Raw genomic sequence first — 23,544 nt, forward strand, 5'->3', positions numbered from 1 at the left:
AAGAAATTAACGAAATAAATCAAAAACTATGTTTCAGCATTGAGGAAGAACACTACTCAAAACTTAACTACCTGGACATAACCATAGGATATAACCACAACAGAACACAATTTCAAATGGCAATATACAGGAAACCTACACAAACAAGCTCCACCGTACCCGCAAGTTCAAACCATCCACCATCACACAAAATGGCTGCCTATTGTCGCAACTCAGTTCTCGCTTGGCTAATAACGAGAGGATTTTTATTTGCTGTTTCACCCATTCATTCATTCATCCAAAATAAGGAAAGAACTCATTTGGAACTTAATTAAATGTTTATTGTGAACAAACAGAAAAAATAAACTCACGCTCAAATGTTAATAAAAATAATACATTAAAACAATCAAAAAACTTACATTATACTGCCACCCAGCAGGATCGAAGAAAAGGAGGTGTGCTGCATTGCTGATGATTAATCGATACTTAAATGAATATTGAATACTGTCTGTCGACTGTTAACTGTTAACTATTAACTATGATCCATGATCTTGACCTCCCTCAATATTTATAAAGAATCATACGCTGACATTGCGACTTTGATCCGGTCACTGTACTGAGGTAAAATGCACAGCATGCAATCTGTGCCAAGTTTGCGTATTTGGAGATTGTTTTATATTCCATATCCTGTGATCGGATCAATTTCGATGTCTATGAACTTGAAATATTAGAAGATGGAATTCTCAATACTGGATGTTCTTGTGTTAAAATATTGAAGTGGGGTTGGAATATCTTTCGATTCATGTATTTACTTAAATGAATCTGAATCATTTAATGATTATTTTCTATATTTGACACTATAACGCATTCATATATAGAATGTTAAGGATACCACTCAACAATGAAGCCCGAAACAAAGAACGGAAAATCATATACCAAATAGCGAACGAAAACGGATACACCCAAAAGACAATAGATAAACTAGAAAACAGAATCAAACGAAAAATACAGAACAAGGATCAAGCCATCCCAACAGACAAAACAACACAACGATGGACAGCATCGTCCTACGTACGTAGGACACCAAACCAAAAAACTAACAAACATCTTCAAACCACTGAACATCAACATCACATACAAGCCGAACACGAAGATAACACAAAAAATAAACAACTATGAAAAAGAAGAAGACAAAGACCAAAACGGGATATACAGTATACAATGCTCGGACTGCAACAAATTCTATATCGGCCAAACCAAGAAAAAACTGATCCAAAGGTACAATGAGCACAAAAAGGCATACATAAATCCAACAGTATATAAATCAAACCTTGCAACACACGCCATATAAAACAAACATAATTTCCCCCCACCAGAGAAAATAAAACTAATAAAACAAATCAACAAGGGAAACCGCATGGACATTTGGGAAAACTTGAACATCCATAAATTCAACAGTCATAAATTACTTATCGAGGAACAAGTACAAATCAAAACACAACAAGATCTCACATTCAATACATTAAACAAAACCATACACATTCCTAGAGAAGATCTAACACGAAGAAGAGTACCTGATGCAGAACAAATACAGGCAAATTTACCTAAAGCACCTGAAATACCTGAGTTAAGACGCTCTGACCGTATAAAGAGACAGACAACAGGATGACCAGTTCAGTTTGAGGAGTGCCAGAAGATGACAGTACTACCAACTGTCGAAAGCGCTCGCAGATAATTAATAGAAGATATAAAGCTTCAAATCCTTTTTGAATTTATTCTTGAAAGATATATATATATATATATATATATATATATATATATATATATATAAATATATATATATATATATATATAAATATATATATATATATATATATATATATACAGGGTGTTTCAGAATTCGACGGACAAACTTATACCACGTCATTCCTCTTGCAAAATGATGAAAAATGAGGTAGGACATGTGTGTCCAGAAATGAGCCGTTTCAGAAATACAGGGCGTTGAAGTTGCAAAATAAAAAGACCCTTTTCGTCGTAGCTCCCGGACTAAAAGGAATAAATTAATGAAACTCAGCAAATCGATTACGAGCTAGAATGTGCTTCCTCCAGTGGTATGTTTGCTTCAGTATCAGTAGCCAGTGGCGTTCCAGCGGGGTAATAGCTTATATTTCCCCCCTTATTTTTCACGCCACTGACTTTATATCCACAACCGTCTTTTTTTTGAATTCCTTGATCAATTTTACGTAAAAACCAAATAAATATTCACTATGAAAAAACCAGTGGTTTTCGAGAAAAATTGAGTTGAACTGATACGTTTATTCTTATATGGGAATAATCGATTAAAATAATCGAAATTCCAAAACCAAAATTATTTGAACTCTTTTATGATTTTACCATTAATTTAGCGCTTGCAAGTGATGGTAATTATTGTGGGTTTTCTATCATCGTACCAATTTTTGTTATGTTTAGCATATTGTAATGACAAATCATAACTCTTGAGGCTTATTTTCGTGCTTGTCAATAGATTTCATTGTTGAAATGTTTTCATTGTTCTCAGATCTTCGAGTGACTTTGTGATCTGAAAAAAAGTGACCCCAAATAAAATTTGCGATCATTCGGAATCTCGACTGAGTTAGGCTCCAATAATCCTAAAATAACACCATTATTCTGGATTTTGGGAAAATTATTTTTCGTTCACAATTATCCTGTCTTTTCCATTCGTGAAATCACACTTCTCTTTGTAGAATCGTAAATATCTCAAAGAATATTCATTAATAAGAAAATGAAAAACATTCTCAAAGTATACAGTGTTTTCAAATATTCACAGATCTTCGCTAACTTTAGTCAGTAAATGAAGTTTTTTAAATAAATGAAGAAATGGAAGTTGTCTATTTACAGCTAATTACATTACTCTTAGTTGGATGTCGGTACTCATAATTCATCTTTGAGTAGAAATATCATGTTCAAAATATACCTTCTCTACACATATTTTAGATAATGTGATAAGAAACAATACTGTTGAAATTCTAGAATAGTGAGTCATAAACACGAATTTCTTTTTGAAATTTACATTGAAAATTCAAATGTGCTTTTGAATAATAATGAGAACATCTGATGAATAATCAATAGGGTAATTGTTCGAAATTTTTTCCGTCAACACTTATACACGATCTGCAACGGCGCAACATAGAAAATCGCACTTTTTCAAATGATTCTAAATTTTCGGCAATCGTTATCGATGCAGCTTGAATGCGGGCGACTAATTCTTCTTGGCTTTTTGGTTCTGTTTCATAAACCAGTGACTTCATATGACCCCAAAGAAAATAGTCAACAGGATTCAAATCTGGTGATCTGGCAGGCCATTTGTGGGGTCCACCTCGACCAATCCAATTGTCACCGAATTTCCGATTTAGGTACTCTCTAGCAGCTAACGAAAAATGAACAGAAGCACCGTCGTGCTGAAACCACATTCCATTCCAGATATTCAGAGGAACATCTTCTAACAATTCAGGCAATACTTCTCCCAAGAAAGTGCTATAATTGTCCCCATTCAAATTATCTGGTAAAAGATAAGGACCAACTAAACGGTTTTCTACTATTCCTGCCCAAACATTCAATGAAAATTTTGTTTGATGGCCATGAGGATGAATAGCAAAAGGATTTTCCTCGGCCCAAATATGGCTATTGCGAGAATTGAAAATACCTTCCCTTGTGAATTTTGCCTCATCAGTGTATAACACTTGCTTGATAAATTCTGGATTATTTCTCCACATACTTAAAAACCATCGAGAAAATTCAATTCGATATGGATAGTCCTCTGGTTTCAGTGCCTGAACTTTTCTCAGTCGATATGGGTATAACTGCTGTTCATGCAAAGTCCTCCAAACAGATGATGAAGACACATGCAGCACTCTAGCTATAGATCTACTACTTTCAGACGGATGTTCAGCAGCATAGTTCAATATCTCCTCTTCTGTGATATAATTTCTTACAGTTCTCTGTATACCTGCATTCCTTCTGGTAATTAAAAAACTTCCTGTTTTCCTGAGTCTTCTGTCCACGTTTTCGAACGTTTTCCAATTAGGAATTCTATTTCTTCCAGGAAAATTTTCACGATACATTCTTTGTGCCAACCTTCCATTTCGTCCCGATTTTCCATAAATAAGGTGCATGTCCGCTAACTCTTCGAATGTAAAATTCATTTTTATTATACGAAATACACAATCAAACACTTTCTGACAGCTACGTTAACTTGGAAGTGTCATACGAATCTCATTTCATTTCCACAGCCCCCTAACAAATTTATTGTTGTCAATGAATAAAGTAATCCTCATTGCTTAGGTGGATCAATGAACGATTTTGTGATTATACAAGCTGGTTTCAATGATTTTCTCAATAAGAATTATCCTTCATTCAAAATGTTAAATAATAACTTGAAACAATGTCTCCATACAAATTTGATTTTGACTACAGTTCCTCTTAGATTATCACATCTAAATTATTTTATTGACAAATTTAATGACAAACTTGGTAAGTACATTACCAGGTTAGACAATTATATTAAGACGAGAGCAATATTAGTAGATATTAACGATGGTAGACGTGTACTTACTAAAAATATGTTAGTTTCTAAATTAACTAGTATAATTGTTAATGGTAGAAAACATAGTAACTTAGTTCATATCGAGATAGGTGAATATCCAAATAGAGATGAGGTATGCAAGATCGCTGATGATAAGGATATAATTGAAAGTAATTTTTTAGAAAGAGCCAAAAAAAACGTAGAATACAACGCATAACGAAAGATATTGACTGTTTTCTTCTTTACATGAATTCGCAAAGTCTTCTAGCACATTTTGATGAAATAAAGCATTTTGTTGATGATAAAAAACCTTTATTAGTCTGTTTATCGGAAACACATTTAACAACTGATATATACAATAGTGAAATTGATTTAAGTGGTTATGTAGTTCATAGAGTGGACAGTAGTAGTAGACACACTGGTGGTGCCCTCATTTATATAAAAAATGAATTACAAATCTTGACTATTTCTAAAACGTGTTTTGAAAAGTCCTACTGGTTAATATCTGTAGAATTTGTGTATCATAAAATTACTTTCTTAGTTGTCTCAGTTTATAGATCCCCAAACAGCAGTTGTGTATTATTTTTAGACTTTTTCGAAAAATGGTGTGATGATAATTTAACAGACAAGAATATGAAGATTATTATTGTTGGAGATTTCAATATTAATTGGTATGGTACGAATACGTACACTCAGAGATTGATGGCTGTGATAGAGGATATTGGTTTTGAAAATAAAGTTAAAGAGCATACGAACATAACAAGTAGTGGGGGTACTTTAATTGACTTAGTGTTGTCAAATTGTGACACCAATGTACAAGTACTGGATTTACCTAGAATTGGTAACCACAGAAATATAATAGTAAATCTCGATGAAGTTGTTTCAAAAAATGAAGTAAAATTAATGAGAGTAGAGGTAGGACTTTGGATTATCATGCAATCAATGAAAGACTAGAGAGTATAGAATGGGATTATAGAACCTATGATATTAATCGTAAATATAAGTATTTGGTTACCACAATTTTAGAAGCTGTTGATACAGTTGCCCCTGTGAGGCAGATAAAAATATTACCTCACTATCAAGAATGGTGGAATATTATAGTCAAAAATGCGACTGCAGAGAGAGATGAAAGCTATCGGATATATGTCAATAATCGTATAGCAGAGAACTGGGAAACCTACCGACAAAAACGAAACACTGCTGTGAAGGTTATAAGACAAGAAAAAAAGAAATATTTAGAAAATAAAATAAATAATAATATCGGTAATCCTACTAAAATGTGGCAGACTTTGAAGAAATATATACCAAAGAATAGTGTTTCTAGCACATATGCAAGTATTGAATTCGATGATGTTATTATTGAAAATGATAATATCAAAATGTCAAATAGTCTTAATGAATACTATGTCAAAAGTATTAACGATATCACTGATTCAATTAAAATACCTCAAGACGAAATTCCTCTTATAGTTAGTCCTGTTTCACATAAATTGAGATATTTCAAGATGATTACCATTGTGAATCTCAAGGAAATAATATTTTCAATGACAAATAAAAATAGTACAGATGAAATATCTACAAAATTGTTGAAAGAATGCTTCTCAACCATCTCTAAACCACTTTTGAATATGATAAATTATTCTTTCGAAACTCATAAAGTGCCTGATGAAATGAAAATTGCAACAATTATCCCAATTCCCAAAGTCCCAAATACGAATAAAGCTTGTGAATTGAGACCAATAAATATGATACCAATTATAGGAAAAGTACTAGAAAAAGCGGTCTACAATCAAATTGTGGATCACTTGAAAGGTAATAAGGCCCTTACATGTGTTCAGTCAGGGTTTCGTAATAAACACAGTTGTGAAACTGCTCTGCAATGTGTGCTCCACGATTGGAAGAACACTTTAGAAAAAAATCAAATAACAGTGACCGTTTTTCTGGATTTGCAAAGGGCTTTCGAAACTATTGACAGAACCAGATTATTGAAGAAATTGGAGTCAGTTGGAATTGTAGATGCAGCATTACAATGGATTGCAGACTATTTGAATAACCGGAAGCAAAAATTAAGACTTAACCATGTTACATCTGGCACACTCGATAATAATATAGGAGTACCTCAAGGTAGTGTTCTGGGTCCTTTATTGTTTCTAGTTTATATAAATGATATGGTTGAGGTGGTGAAAGAATGTTGTATACACCTCTTTGCTGACGACGCTGTTATTTATTACACTGGGAATAATCATTCAACATGCTTCAATGAAATCAACGAAAGTTTAGAAGCCATTCAAAATTATTGCTGTGGAAACTTATTGAAAATAAATACAAACAAAACAAAATGGATGTTAATCAGTAGAGATAAAATGTATAGAGAAGTAATGAAAACAGAGCCAAAACTTTCAATCGATGGTGTCCAGATAGAAATGGTTGAGACATTTAAATATTTAGGGGTTTTGGTTGATCGTCAACTGTATTTTAATGACCATGCAAAAAATGTTATAAGAACAATTGCCATGAAAATTTATTATTTGAGGAGATGTTCTCCGCATCTCACTCAGTGGAGTAAACTTATAATTTATAATACACTTATTCTTCCTCATTTCAACTACTGTGCAACAGTGCTTTATCTGGTAAATCAAAATGTGCTAAGCCGTTTGCAAAAATTGCAAAATCGAGCTATGCGAATTATTCTTTGTTGTGCACGTGACACGTCAATAAATTCTATGCTCGATACTCTTCATTGGTTACCGGTTAAGACTTATCTATTATATCACTCCTTAATATTCATTCATAAAATTAAAAGAGGTATAGCACCTGAATACTTGCAGAATATCTTAGTTCTCAATCAGGATGTTCATCAGCACGATACTAGATGTAGAGGTAATCTTCGCGCTCCTCTGGTTAGCAGAACATATAGCCAAAACTCTATTTTTGTTAAAGGTGTAACCATGTACAACAATATTCCGGTTTATGTAAAAAATTCTGAAAGTCTGAGTATATTTAAAATCAAACTCAAGAAGCACCTATTAACGGATGGAAGTATATTGTAGTAACATTTTTTTTTTTTATTTAAATGTTGTGTGGTTCATTTTATTTATATTTTATTTATTTTATTTATTTTATATATATTTTATCATTGTATATTTGTATATTGTTCACAATGTTTTTATTAGTTTCATGACTAAATAAGGATCTGTATGTGTATATATATGTGTATATATATATATATATATATATATATATATATATATATATATATATATATATATATATATACACATATATATGTGTATATATATATATATATATATATATATATATAGATTGTAAATATTTTACTTTGTTGACTTCAGTTCTATAGAACGACGCGACGTTTAATTTATTAATAATTAATTATTTTTAATATAAGTATATTACAGCTTAATGACATTGTACAAGTTACAAAAAAAAAAATACTATAATTTTTAGATTGTATCGATTTCTTTAAAATTGTTATTCACTTATATGTATAATTTATTAGTCTTTGACTAAATAAAGGATTTATATATATATATATATATATATATATATATATATATATATATATATATATATATATATATTTATATATATATATATATATATATATAAGTCACGTGAATGTATTCTGAAACTATTCAACCAGTGGCTGAAGAACTCGAGAATATCGAGGAAACATTGTAGATGGCTAAGGTTGAAACAAGTAATGGTATTTTGGTTAATCAATAAAACTTGGATTTTTACCCAGTGTGAGAAGATAATTCGATAAAACATTCTGATTTCAGTTCTGCCAACTATTCGTAATTGTCTTTGAAAATCGTTTGGATGGAACATTTTATTAAAAAATAAATCTCGAGGTAAAGCCATTCAGTAGGTCTGCGGGCTCACAACATATCTGCAAAATGGTAGAAAATCCGCAATATGTTGCCGAAGTGAATAATTTTTCAAGCACACAATGAATGGTAGGATGATGAAAGAGTTCAAATAATTTCGGTTTTGGAATTTCGATTATTTTACTCGATTATTAATATTCCCATATGAGAATGCACCTATTAGTTCAACTCAATTTTTCTCGAAAACTACTGGTTTTTTCATAGTGAATGTTCATTTGATTTTTACGTAAAATTGATCAAGGAATTCAAAAAAAAGACGGTTGTGGATATAAAGTCAGTGGCGTAAAAAATAAGGGGGGAAATATAAGCTATTACCCCGCTGGAACGCCACTGGCTACTGATACTGAAGCAAACATACCACTGGAGGAAGCACATTCTAGCTCGTAATCGATTTGCTGAGTTTCTTTAATTTATTCCTTTTAGTCCGGGAGCTACGACGAAAATGGTCTATTTCTGAAACGGCTCATTTCCGGACACACATGTCCTACCTCATTTTCCATCATTTTGCAAGAGGAATGACGTGGTATAAGTTTGTCCGTCGAATTCTGAAACACCCTGTATATATATATATATATATATATATATATATATATATATATATATATATATATATATATATATATATATATATATATATATATATATATATATATATATATATCTATATATATATATATATTACAAAATTATATTGCTTATTACAATGTGTTAAAACAACGATAAAAATAAAATAAATACAACAATAAAAATTAATTAGCGCTCCGGGGCGATTTCATTGATTCCAGTGGCGCATTTGCTTTTTCAGCTGCAGGAAAACCCGGAAAAACCTGCAGCACCACATCATCTGAAGATCTTGATCTAACAATGTCCTCTCTCTCATAAAACAAAATGTAGGGTGTCTCCAGGGACTCCAATAGCTTCAATACATCGCCAGAACACTTCGTGACACGACTATCGTCAAACTCAAACCAGTCCGTTTCGTCTTTGACCAAGGCGTAATAATGACCAAATTCAACGCCAGAACCACAGTGAACAATGACTGCATGAATATTATAACAGTGGTCTGCTAGGTTGAAATGTTCATCTATTTCGAACCTTCCAAAGAGTTTCTTGCTTCCGTTAGATTGAGTCTTGTTTGAAAATCATCAGTGTTATTATTAGATTGACTGGTGCCTCAGCTATACTTGTTTCCTTATAACAGTCAGTTAGTTTGGCGCATGTTTGGCAATACAGTTGATCATCACCTGTTAAAAATTCCTTTTTCAGATGATTCAACAATAAGCTTTGCACGGACTGGTAATTAGTCGTATTAGGAAAAGCTAGATGAAGTTCCAGAAATTCACATAAGTTTTCAGTACTTCTTGAACATTTACCACAAAGTAAACAAGTGAGGATTTTTCCAGCGAAAGATTTACAAACACAAGACGAGATGGGTTGTACGGAATCATTCAGTCCAGAGCGGCTGGGAGTATTGATTTTGCTATTGTTTTGCTCACGAAGAGTATTCAACAAGAACCCCAAGAATTCGGAACAATCCTCTTGTTGTCCTAACGAGTATCTAGTGGACTTCAAAGACTCCAGGAAATCGGTTGGAGGGAAAAATGATACCCTCTTACGAAACTGCAGCTGCATGAACAGTTGTTTGAGTTTGATGAATGAGCAGGAAACATTCTCGTTCTTGTTCATATATATATTACATATAAAATAGTTTTGGAAAAGAGAATGAGCGATTGTTCATTTTTTTGAAAGCCATACACTAATTACCAAAGTAACCAATAAAATCATCGATACTAGATTCGCCAGCCATACAGTCGCTGTCATTTGACCCTATGATTTTCCGGATAAATATGTAATGATTTCATACATGATTCCCTATCTTTATTCTTACAACAAATTGATTTCATACATAAAACATTCAATTTAGTAGGCTGCCGGAGAAGAACAATGTGGGTGGCGGTTGTCATCTGAAACATACATAATAAACCGTGATTATGATATGTTATAATGCCCTTACGGAAGCGTATAAAACGACTGTGGTTTCATCATAGGGACTGAGAGAAATTTTCGTTTGTTCTATACTGAATACTTTGTGTCCATATGACTGACTACATCTTCGGTTTGCACTTTGAATTTTATATTGTTTCAAGCATTTTTCGAAATCTTCATAGGAAATTTTATTTTTAACAATATTATATTTTCCACCTTTAGATTTTTTTACTATACCTGAATTTTAAATATCTCAATCGATTTTCTTTTTATTCAATTGCTCCCGTTCCAAACGTAGTTTTTCTTTATCCTTCTCCTGGTCATTTACTTGCATTTTGTATGTATACATTTTTTATCTCAATCCTACGAAATGTGAAATTATTTTTTCATTGGCTTCATCTTTCATCAAACCAGGGACTTTTTCATTCAATTTTTCTATTTCATACGGGTTATTTTCTGCATAATCTGATGTATCGAATTTATGTTTATATTTTTTATAACCTGATCATATGCATCTATGCACGGCAACTCATATATGAAACTATCCGTATCCATATACAACAACATACAATTCTCCCCTTTCATCGTGGGAAGCATAAAACCATAATGAAAATCATACATCAATAATTTAGATATTTCCAAAATTGCTGCACCTATATACAACGGTTTATTGAAACAAACGTCTGTTTTTTGAGCTCGATAGCAACCAAATTCTCATGAAAAATTTTGCAACTATGGAACCTAAAACTTGCAATCAAGTTTTTGGCACCATATTTTCCATTCCATTTCCTGCATAATTTCACTATTCTATGTTGCCTTATATTCTCCATGGTCTTGGCCAAAAATTGAATTTATCATTAATTTGAAAAGGTTTTTCTCGAAACTAATATTAGCTTTAGTTCTCAAATTGGTGTTTAACTCAATGCATTATCGCAGCCATACAGATTGATTGAATTTCAAAACTTTATGTATTTTTGTTGATATTAGTCCGTTAGATTAAGCTTGTTTGATATTTCTATAATGTATAATATATTTATTTTTATTATAAAGTGTAGTCATCAATTTTGGTAGTTTAGAACCGGGCGGTATTTGATGTTCAGCAGCAAATGGAAAGTCTTTATGTGGATCATGAAGCTTTTTTGGGTACTCTAAATCTACTTGAAAAAAATAACCTTTTGGCGCATCTTCTGCAATCTTCTGCAATTCATTTAAATCCCCCTGAGGGTAAAAATTCACTCATAGCCCACCCATAAAGATCATTCACATCTGAATAAAGATACTTAGATGACTTTGAAGGATCATAATTCGGCATATATTCATTGTTAGCCTCTGTAAATCGGTTGCTGCAAACAGATATTCCACCTCTTATGCTTTTTTCTATGAATAAAATCATATCAACATCCTTTAATAATTCTAATTCACACTTTGTATGCTTCAACATGCAATCCCACGTATATCCAGGCATAGTGTAATACCATGCTGAATTTTGACATTTTTGCCTGAACGGCTCAAAAATATCTCCAAGGAGTAAAATGTCTGTTTTTGAATACAAGTCGCTGTATTCCCCCAAATTTTTACATCTGAAGTATTCCAAACCTGAGCATGGGCATACTTTTTTTCGCTAATGTATTCATCACACAATTCATTTAAAAAATGTTCAATTGATGATATTGAAGTTTCCTCCAATTTATCCAAACTATCAATATAATCATAACAAAATACACCTTTACAAGTCAATAAATGAAATGCATCATCATCCAAGCAACTGAATTCTCAATTAATTAGTTTTTTTTTTTCAGATACATCTAAAATTGCAGGCAATTCATTGAGGGAAGCTCGATTGTTTTTAGCTGTCATCTATGAATCAAGTAATTTCCCTGAATCTTTAATCCAACAATGATGAAATTCGATTTCAAACTGATTATCATCATCATCATAATCATCTTTTGGTGGAGCATCGTAATTATTCAACTCCGTAAAATATTTGTTTTGAATAAGAAGCAAATTTACATGTACTGCAAGCTTATTTTTCGTAAGTGTAGCAGGTACTACGTTATAAAAAAGTGTTTTCTCATTCTCCATCAATTCCAGCGCAAAAACATTGACCAATATATTATTTAATTTTTCGAATCTTGAAATATCGTTTAAAGGCATAGGTCCTTTCGATTTCGCTGTGAACAATACAGCAGAATGATGTGGATAACTCGTTACTCGATCTCGTTACTTCAGATAACGCAGCTCCTGAACCTCATTCGGAAAACTCGGATTTTTTCATATCAATATCTTTGATATTTTCAGCAAACCAAACATATAAATCAGTCGATGAATCTATAACAGCATTTTTAGTATCAAAATATTTGAAATCATAAATTTCATGAACGTCGTCATCTCCCTCCATTATTTTTTTAACAAACTCTCCACAAAATGTAGTATTGACTTCAATCAATGTGGAAATTTCCAAAATATTTTTAATTTTCTGTTCAAAACCTTTAAATGCATCATTCAAAAATTGTCCTAAATCCTTATGATATTAATTAATTATTAGCACTGTTCCAATCCGGCTCTTGAAACCTGACATAACATTTTTCCATTTGACTCTACTTGGTAAATTGAATCCTAACCCAACATGTCTTTTGTACTTGTGATGCACTGTTTGGAACCTTTGGTGTAGTAATGAATATTACTGAAGTTTTTTCCCAACACCAAATCGTTATTTTTAACACCTCGACACATGTTTCGATCACCAAATGATCATCTTCAAAGAGGAAGATTAAATCAGTTCAATCTTCCTCTTTGAAGATGATCACTTGGTGATCAAAACACGTGTCGAAGTGTTAAAAATAATAATTTGGTGTTGGTAAAAAACTCCAGTAATACTCATGTCTTTTGTAATTTAAAATCAATTTTCGAAAATGTTTAAAATGTCCCACATTAGTTCGTAATTTTTTTATTGAGCCGATAGGTAACGCATTCGCTTTGATGATTTTATTACATTTTCTAATTTGGATATTCAAACGTTTCATCCAAATCTGTATATCTCTGTTTTTGAAATTTTTATCAAAAATTGAATTACGAACTCTTTTGATATGTTGTAACAAATCGTCTGACTGTTTGATTATTCTACACATTTTTTAAATACAAAAAACAATATGGCTTTCAAAAAATAAATATATCACTTACTCTCTTTTATTTTTTCGAAAAAACTTTAACTCTCCACTATTCTGAATGAATCAGCTGGCTGAGGTTTTCCCACGTCGATAGTTCCCTCTTAAACTAACGAATACTTTCCTCCAGTGAATTCAGTCAAAAATGGTTTGTACTCTTCGGTGATACGTCGCGGTAAAAATGAAACGTTATTCTCCAACTCCAATAAAATTGTTGGACCAAACTTGCTTGTGACCTCTCTTGCAGACATTATTTTCTGGGGTTCTCCCACAGGTATATTCTTCAATTCCAATATACTCTTTCTTTCTGTAATTGAAGTGATGTTGTTTAGTTTAGATAAATCCATCTGTAAAAATAAAAATGATTAAAGCTACAAAAACAATAATATTTTTCGAAAATAATCTGTTTTAAAAAAAATCATCTGTTTTTCTGTTAACCAGCTGTCGCGCCCCTATGAATGACAACCCTCAGAAATCGAAACTTGTGCGAATCAATTCCTAAATTGAAGCACTCAAATAATATTTATGAAAACTCACCTTGATTATTTTAAGGTTTTTTATCACAACAAAACACACAGCTTGACTGTCTGACTTCGACTGCTCGACTGAAACTTTGATTACACAGCATTCAAGTTTCTGGTATTTTCATACGATAGTGGTTATCGGTGTCCACACCCATGCGATTGCAATATAAAATAATCTGGAAAACACCTTGAAAACACACTGCGGTGTGAGAAATATCAAGTTGCAAGTTGATTATTCAACTTTTCATTTTACATCGTTTTTATTTCATAAAAAATTCCTATTTAATGAAAAAATGAATTACTTTACAAATTTCCTTTATATTGAAATCAAACAACCCGTATATTCATCAAATTTTTATATTACATGTAGATTCAATTTTTTCTGAACAAGTTTCAATATAATTTTCACAATTAAAACGAACGTACATGCTAATATTACGCATACCATTGTAAAACATTTTTCATTTCATTTTTCATATTCTCAATGTTAGTTATGTTGAATAAAAGTAGTTTCTTTTCCAATAACAATCTCAATAGGTTGAATACGTTTCAACGGATATGTTGATGATGTAGGTAGTGATTTTAAAACACTTGCTTCTTGCTGTCGATTTATTTCTTCAGGATTCCACATTTTACGGTTCCACGATAGACAAAGGTTATCTAGTTGTTTTGTAATTTCAGTTTTATCTTAAAAAAAATGAAGTCATTTTTAAAATGAACAATTTGTCTTCGAATTTTTCTAATTGGCGTTTATACTCTTCTGAAGACATTTCGGTTGATACTGAGAGTTTTTATGTAGATCACCAAATCAATAGGTGAGATGTAAGCAAAATTAAAATCTTCTTGGTCTACTTCTCCTGATGATGTCAACTTGGTTAACGAAGATGCTGCTCAGTATTTTTCTGACATGTTGGGTCTCAATTTGAAACGTTAGACCCTCGTTACCGTTCTTTTTTTTTCCTCAAACGATATGTTTTGAGGCATCCTGTAGAATTTTTCCGTTATATTCATCCGTTATATTAACTTTTCCTGATGATGCTAACTTGGTAAACAAAAATGCTGGCATGTTGGATCGCACGCTAAAACGATAGAGCCCCGTTAAACTGGCATGTTTTTTCTTGAATGATACACCCTGTATACCTTGATGGCAGCCATTTTTTACGTTGGTAGCCATGTTTTTTTCTTTAGCGCTGTACTGAATGTCTGCCTTCATTATTATTATTATACCATTATTTTATAATTCAACCGTGTCGCTATCACGCTTAATTTTTTACACACCAACTTGAACAGTTCTTACTGCCCTTCTAACATGTCGGATCGCACGTTGAAACATTAGCCCCTTCTAATCATCGCCGTTGACGACGTCATTTTTCCCACGCTCAATTTAAAAAAACCGGCAACGCCTCATAAGCCACATCGCACCCATTCGCCAACGCTTTATTTTACATCCGACAACAACGAACTGTTTGCGCTCCTATCTTTGAAACAGATCAGCTCGCTACCATCTCCATCTCTTTTACACTCATATGACAAACCGACCCCTCTCACTTCTACACACACGCTCTTATGAAAACCCATCCTCTCGCTCTGACAGACACACTCTTATGCAAAAACAAATTTGAGGTTATGTGCAAACATTGAGGCACCTTCCGCCTTATATTTCTACTATCCAGCCACTTCAAAGATTTATGATCTCTTTTGATGTTGAAATGTCCCCCAAAAAGGTATGGTCTGAAACACTTCACTGACCAGACTATTGATAATAATTCTTTTTCAATGGTAGATTAGTTGGATTCATTTGGATTTAGTTCTGCTAGCAGAACATACAGGTTTTCCATCTTGACATAAAACTGAACCTACAGCATATTGACTTGCATCAGTAATGAGTGTACTAGGATTGAATCAGGGTGTCCTAGGATTGAATCATTACAAAGAAGTTTTTTTACAAGTTTCTAATGCATGTACGAACTCTTGAATATGTTCAACATTTTTACCTTTTTTCAAACATTGAGTTGAGGATTTTGTTATTTTCGCTAGGTTATTTATGAATTTTCTATAGAATTCTATCATGCATATAAAACTTTTGATTTCTTTGGATGGGAAATTTTCCTATAGCTTTCACTTCCATTTGGATTAGGTTGAATACCTTGAAGGGTTATAACATGCCCTAAAAATTCAATTTGCTTTTGTAAAAATTCACTTTCGTCCGGTTGTATCTTCAGATTATACTCTTGAAATTTCCTAAATATTTGTTTCATATTGAAAATGTGCTCATCTAACGTTGAGGAAAATATAATAAAGTTATCCATATATACCAAACAAATTTTGTTTGCATAATCTTTGAAGACCTCATTGATCATACATTGAGACGTTGAGGGAGAATTTTTGTATTGTAACCAAATGGCTTGCGCAGAAATTCAAAGTATCCTAAGTCAGTAGAAAAAACAGTATTTTCTATGTAATTTTGATTCATTTTGATTTGGTGAAAGCCGCTGGCTAAATCAAGAGTAATGAAGTATCAGGCTTTTCCTAGTTTTTCTAAAATATCATCAATATTAGGAATAGGAAATCGATCTTCAATTGTTTTATTGTTCAATGCTCTGTAATCAATTACAATACACTGTAATTGAAACTATTCAACTGGACTTGACCAAGGGCTTGAACTATTTCTACATTTGTGTTATTTGTTTGGTTAATTCTTTTTTATGAAATTCGGGAAATCTAGAAGATTTGGTATAAATTGATTCCTTGTCTGTTGTTTAGATTTCATGAGTGGTTTGAATTGTAGAAGAAAGTGGTTGATCAGGGTAATGAAAAACATAAACTTTTTTGCAAAGTTTTAGGATTTTATATTTCTCTTCAGAATTCAAATGATCGAGGCGCAATAAATTTTCAATTTCCTGTTCATTTGGGAATGAATATTCAACGTCAATTTCAGCTTGATAAATTTCTGAATCATCAATTCGATATATATGAATTGGTTCTGTTATATTCATATGAATATCTTGAGAACTTAAATTATGAATTTCTACTATTGCTTGGCCATTTTCTACTGTAGTTATACCTTCTGGAATGAAACAGTTTCGATTCAAATTTATTTTTGGTACATAATAAGTTCCATTCACTGGAGTATTAACTGAAAGTTCAGTTCTGAAGCGTTCAGTTCCACCTAAAGTTATAGTAAAGCAATCATATTCGGATGGTGAACATTGTAAGACTTAAATAATAATATCATTTTTATACAAATATCCTTCTTGAATATTCCTATTGAATCCTATGTTCTTAACATCTCTGAAACTCAACATTCCATCAAAAAATTGATGAAAATCAAAAAGAATAAAAATAATTTTTATGTCAGGCTGAAATTCTCGAAAAGCTGGTATATTTGCTTCAAATTTAGAGGTTTGTTGTCCACAAGACGTTTTTATTATATTTGTTTTGTTATAAATATATTGAGGAAAATGTTTTTTTGCCAAAGCCGGATTCAAAAGTGAAATGTGACTTCCAGAATCTAGAAGAATTTTGAGTGGTCGAAAATTTGGAATCGAAATTGTGTTGAAAGGTGATTTTCTTTGATCTGTGCTATACATTTCTAAGTATTCTCCGTACCATAGGCTATTGCAAAAAAATTTTGATTGAAATTTTCGAGATTTTGATCAAGGTCTTCAGGAATGTTTTCATCAGATTGTTCTTTATTGTTTTGTGTATCAAATATATAGCGATAATTTTTACTAACGAGATTCAATGAGTCTATCTGTTCATATGTAGATTCAAAATTAGTTTCATCTTCATACTGACGTTCATTTATTTGAAGAATTTCTTCAGAAATGAAAGTTGGTCTAGATTGTGGCTGAAAATGTTGCCTTTGTTGTGAGTAATGGGGGATATTTACATTTCTTGTTACTGTATTTCTAGTAACTGTAGACATAGGAGTTGGTTTTTGTTGAGGTGATTAATTTTTGGGTTTCCAAACATTCGTATTACTACGTGGTTTTCCAAAAACTTGTTGATTGCTAAAAAATCTTTGAGGAATTTGTCGTGTTTGGATTTGAATTGGTTGGCTGGGAAAATTATAATTCTGATTAGAAAAATTCGGATTTGTGAAATTTGAATTCCTTTGTTGGTTCTTCTCGATAAATTTCTAATTTCTGTCCACGTAGTGGGTTCATTTCTACTCGATACCAATGTCAAGGAAATAAGGATTTGTGGGAAACAACATAGTGGAAATGAGAGACTTACGCCTAAGTGAGAGACTAACGCCTAAGTTTTCTTGGTTGGTCCTTAATTCTACGTTGATCTGTTCTGGATCTGGTTTTTTGTTTTCTTCTTAATCCTAAACCAATCTTGGGCTTGCCGTTTGAATGGTTGTTAGTGGCCCTCTGATTCGATCCTTTGTTGCTGGATATTTAGATTTCCACCCCGTCTCTGCAAGATGAATGGAACGCTGTCCACACTTGAAGAAACTGAAGTCTTTTTTGAAAACTCGCAGGAGGTTTGTTGAAACACTTTTGGGCTTCCTACTTTTTCGGAATTTTCCAATACAATGTTAACTCGCCTTCTGGAATTTTCCCTGATGGTGGTTTTCGAGTTTAGGTTTTCCAAAATCCGTGGCCGACTGCGCCAGTTTATGCCTCAGCAGTGGTGTGGTTGGTAAGGCATTCTCTTATTTTGAAACCAATTTTATATTGAATAACTCTTTCACAACTTTTACGTTTCACACACTGAAAGATTCACTTTTCTCAATGCTTTAATAAAAATTGGCTTTCTATTGAGGGGATGTCCTGAGGTGTCATACCGGGAATTTTTCGCGATAACAGCTTAATGATCGGAAACGACAAAGATGAGAATTTTTCAAATGATAAATTTCAAACTGTGTGACCTTTCATTTTTTTCAGAAAACTGGCTGAAGTATATCTAACTGGTTATCTTATGTGCATATAGTTTTCATTCGCTCTTCATTGTGAATGTTTGCTAATGATTCATTTCAGCTGGAATGTTTGAAAATTCTTCTAATCGTTGGTGAACTTATTTTTTTGATGTCAAAAATATTTCTAGTTACAAACATCATTCATTAACCAACTCAAAAAATCAAAAAAAAATCTGCCTTTCGAAATAACGAAGTTGGGCGAGGCTTTTCTCAAAACAAGAGTGAAATATACCAGAACTCTCAACAGATGAGTCATGATAAGTCAAACTGTCGAACTATTGACATTTAGTCTGCTCATTTTTTTTGGGGCTTACTCGTGATATCTTCGGGATGGTTTGCTGAGATTTGTTCATCTGAAGTATGTTCATCAGGAATTTGAATACCAATTTCATACTTTGATTCAGAGATTATCTATATGTACATCATTATGAGCAATGTTTTCAAAACTATTTGCAAAATTCTCAAATACTACTGAATAATATTGCAAAAAAAGATTATGTTGACGGTTACATGAAAATATATAAATCCAAAAGACTAATTTTTCTGACAAGTTTCACTTCAAAATGAATTGATTGTAACCACTCTATGTATGTAGTGATTCAGAATAACTACATTCCTAAACGAATTTAATATATTTGGACTCACCATGTATGCTATTCTTATATGGTTATCAAACATAGACTAGATCTGACTGTATTCAAATTACGATTTTAATTCCGAAACTGTCTCTCATTGAAATTTTCGAAATTAATAATGAACCAGTTTCAAAAAATTTCCTTATTATATGGTTTTACATATCTTTTCTGGAATTATAATATGTTCCAAATCAGTCCTACCTTATCATGAAGGGTTCTTTCACAGAATAACAAATAACTAACACAGACTAACTAACAAATCAAAATATTCTATTTTATAGTTTCACGTAAGTGAGCACGACCTTTCACTAGACACAAATTCCAACTTCGATAATTTTTTGTCACCAGAAATTTAACAATTCACTCAGCTTACTTTTCACATGTATTAAACACTGCGCTAATGGTTTTCATTCGATCATCATGGTAAATCATATGAATATATAAACTTTGAGATTCGTCTTCAATGGGATCGTGTAATCAAATCTAATTTTGCGGTTGAATCGTTGAATCGTGTTCTCATCCAGAATACAAATCATTAGCGTTTACTGTTATCAAAATGCTCAACTTCAAAACTACGTGTTTGTCGTAAGTCATTGTGACGTCACGAGATATGTGCTCCTGAACTTGTCGAGAGTAGGGAGGACATCATTTCACCAGTGACTCTAATAATCAGAAGTACTGTCTCATCGGAGAGGTTGGATAGAGTCTGCCATGTTCGAATTCAAAATCTAATTTTTTCATGTTTTTTCTTGGATAATATTCGCCTTACTTGATACTGTGAACTCCACGATGAATAATAATAACAATAATAATAATGATGATTTGGTGAGGCTATCCAGGTGCACTGAGAAGGGAGAGCACTATTTTCTTACCAGTTCTGGCCGTTGATCTACAGAGGTAACCATCCGGTAGATCCCAAACACTCGGTTCCTGGTAATTGAGAAAGGGGCCCCCATAATCGACTCGCACGTCAGAGTTCAGAGGTAAGAAGGTTGAGCCAATAACTATGACTTATCTACCGATGACAACCCTGGCAATGACGACGGACGCTTTGAGTGGATGCAAAAGCTGAGAGATAGCTGTATGCATTGATACGAGTGAGCCCGCGCAAAGAGGTAGCATAGCGAGAATTCATGCTCTGTGATGTGAGTCACATCCGGAGCATTACTCCTTTTCGCATAAAACTTCAGAAATTACGTATCCTATCTTTGGTGGCAGCTACTATCCAGCCTGTTAATGAAATGGTAGAAGTGACATCATGCCACGAATAGAAATAATCAGAACACGCAGGGCACTTCACAGAATTAGTCCCCTAAATGTACAAGAACTGGCTTGTTTGGAAGCGGAGGTTCATAGTGTTCTAAAAAAAGAAGCTGATGTCTGGCAAATCAACACCTACGTGTACAGCGTCCAATCGCCTTCCGAATCAGAAGGACGAAATCCCGGCCTTGCAGTTCGGAAGATAGTGCGGCGAATAGCAGCCAATCTATGACATATCGTTCACACTTTGCGTTAAAGCGTGCTGCTGACCACCAAACAGCACTGCCTTGATAGGATACGAATACTAGTAGCTGCTAAGATGTCACTAGTGAGGCAAGTGAAAAGTGTCGCGGAAAACCCAGACTCCGCCAGAAACGTCGCTTCTGTATGTGTATCTGTAGAGGTAGGGAGGGTGAGTGTAGACTCACAGCACATAGGCGACATGTGACCCATTGTACATCCTCTTGAGGAGTTGTCCTCCTAGGTCATCGTCCATCCTGTCCTTTCCAGGAAGGTGAATAGGTCACTAGGAGACATCTCTTTTATATTGCCAGGTGTGGGCCAAGACTCGCCGAACACACACTCTCTTTGGCAAACTTGAGGTGTCCACGGTGGCCTCCGCGAATGTTTCGGAAGGTGCAGCGCTATTACTGTCGATGCGCGGCTTCTTCAACCTTCTTGGGGTTCCCTCCATGGAGGTGCACAAGTGAGGGAGCTTTTCTGCAGGGGCAGCCGGTTCCTTGCCTTTATTCAAGGTGAAGCTTTTGGCGCCCGCCGCCGGAAGTGCCCTTTCTGTTAGAGGTGATCTGCTATGTCCAGCCTCATTCCAAGCGGTAGATTAGGGTGGACATTTGTGTTCATCTCCAGCCACCACCTAGGTCCTAGGTAGCAAGTCATCACACCACTTCCCTCAACAATCTACGTTATTAATCAGTTGAAAAAAATGATAAAATGTAAGCAAGCTTGTGAAGTAAAACTCATATTATATGTAAAGATAGTAAGATGTATCTGTTACGAACAAAAAATGAAAATAGTCACTCAGAATGTATTCAAAAATATGTCTTCAATTTTATCATAGTTCACTTAAGTAGAGGGGATACAGGGCTTCTATTACGTATTCCCTAGGGGACGTACTTACGGTAGTGAGTGGGAAAGAGACATGTGCGACGTGATCGACGCATAGAAGGATGGAATGAGCATCGAGTAGATTTATTTGATAGATGAGAGCTCGGTGGAATTACAACAATAACGCTATAATATTAATAATGAACGAAAAATCGGATTGAAGAAAAATAAACATGGCTGTCATACAGGGTGTCTCATCGTTTAGGAAAAAAACATGTACGGGGTGTCTCAAATACGTCAGCGTGGAAAATAATGATATAATAATAATAATGAACGAAAAATCGGATTGAAGAAAAAACATGGCCACAGACATTGAAGAAAAAAACATGGTTGGCATACAGGATGTCTCATCGTTTAAGAAAAAACATGTACTCTCAAATACGTCAGCGTGAAAAATAATAGTATAATACTAATAATGAATGTAAAATCATTTTAAAGAAAAAAAATGGCCACGGGCGTTAAAGAAAATAACATGATTGTCAACGTAATAGAAAAAACATGGGTGCCATACAGGGTGTCTCATCGTTTAGGAAAAAAACATGTACGGGGTGTACGTCGGCGTGAAAAATAATGGTATAATAATAATAGTGAATGAAAAATCGGATTGAAGAAAAAACATGACGTCAATATGTACAGGGTGTCTCAAAATAGGTCATTTTAAAAAAGTTCAACGAGGCTCTATGGTTTTGGTGTGTGATTCTTCAATATGTACAGGGTGTCTCATTTAGGGAAAAAAACATGCCAGGTGGGGGCCTAACGTTTGAGCGTGCGATCCCAATGGGAAACGTATGAAAATAGAGGGCAATGGAGGTATCCAACAATGACATTTCAAAATACGTCAGATGCGTTTTTTTTGTGTTAGTTGGGAAATGGGGGAGTGGGGAGTGTGGGGGAGGGCAACAAACAAACGGGGCATTGGGGGTTTGGAGAGATTTCAAAACGTTGTCACCATCATCATCATCATCAGGTGTTGAGGTTAGGTGGAAAAAATAAGTGAAACATTTCGAATAGAAATTTATTATACATTTTCATTTTGGTAACATATCACAAAGCCATTTGTATAGAATATCTGCGTTCCGGAGACTGCAATTATATTTGGTTTGGTTGTGAATGTGATGCATACAAGGTGAGACACCTTCGTTGTTGTTATTGTCGAATGTGGGAACCATCCAGGTCGTATTGTCATACTCCTTCAAATTCACGACGCGTGTAGGTATATCCAACTCGTGAAATTTCGCTGCTAGATAGTCACGTTTTTGATGACCTCGCACATAAACGATATCGATACCTTGTGAATTTTTCAAGAGGATGGCATCTAATTGATTGTATTCCACAAAACCAGAGGAATACCTCAATCCGTGAACGTTTCGCTCCAAGTAACAGGCGGTACGACGATCTTCTTTACTCAAACAGGAAAATGGTATGTTTGGCAACAGTAAAAAGTTACTACA

General features: G+C 33.6%; 1 protein-coding gene across 2 annotated transcripts in view; it reads right to left on the reverse strand.

Annotated features, from left to right (window-relative positions):
* LOC111505417 (cytochrome P450 4c3-like) overlaps nucleotides 1–19,924 on the reverse strand; it is a 160,663-nt gene extending 140,739 nt beyond the window's left edge. The window contains exons 1-2 of one of the 2 annotated variants that reach the window (XM_074186474.1): nucleotides 14,160–14,288; nucleotides 13,639–13,969 (exon numbers count right to left, since the gene is read on the reverse strand). The gene's annotated coding sequence lies outside the window, so the exon portion shown is untranslated. Of the gene's footprint in view, nucleotides 1–13,638; nucleotides 13,970–14,159; nucleotides 14,289–19,909 lie in introns of those variants that run through there. The other variant, XM_074186473.1, reaches the window with a different exon arrangement.
* Between the last annotated feature and the right edge of the window lie 3,620 nt (nucleotides 19,925–23,544).

The sequence above is a fragment of the Leptinotarsa decemlineata genome, unplaced genomic scaffold (assembly GCF_025532065.1).
Source record: "Leptinotarsa decemlineata unplaced genomic scaffold, Ldec_3_MD MMD2_tig00078422_RagTag_RagTag, whole genome shotgun sequence".
Classification (NCBI taxonomy): domain Eukaryota; kingdom Metazoa; phylum Arthropoda; class Insecta; order Coleoptera; family Chrysomelidae; genus Leptinotarsa; species Leptinotarsa decemlineata.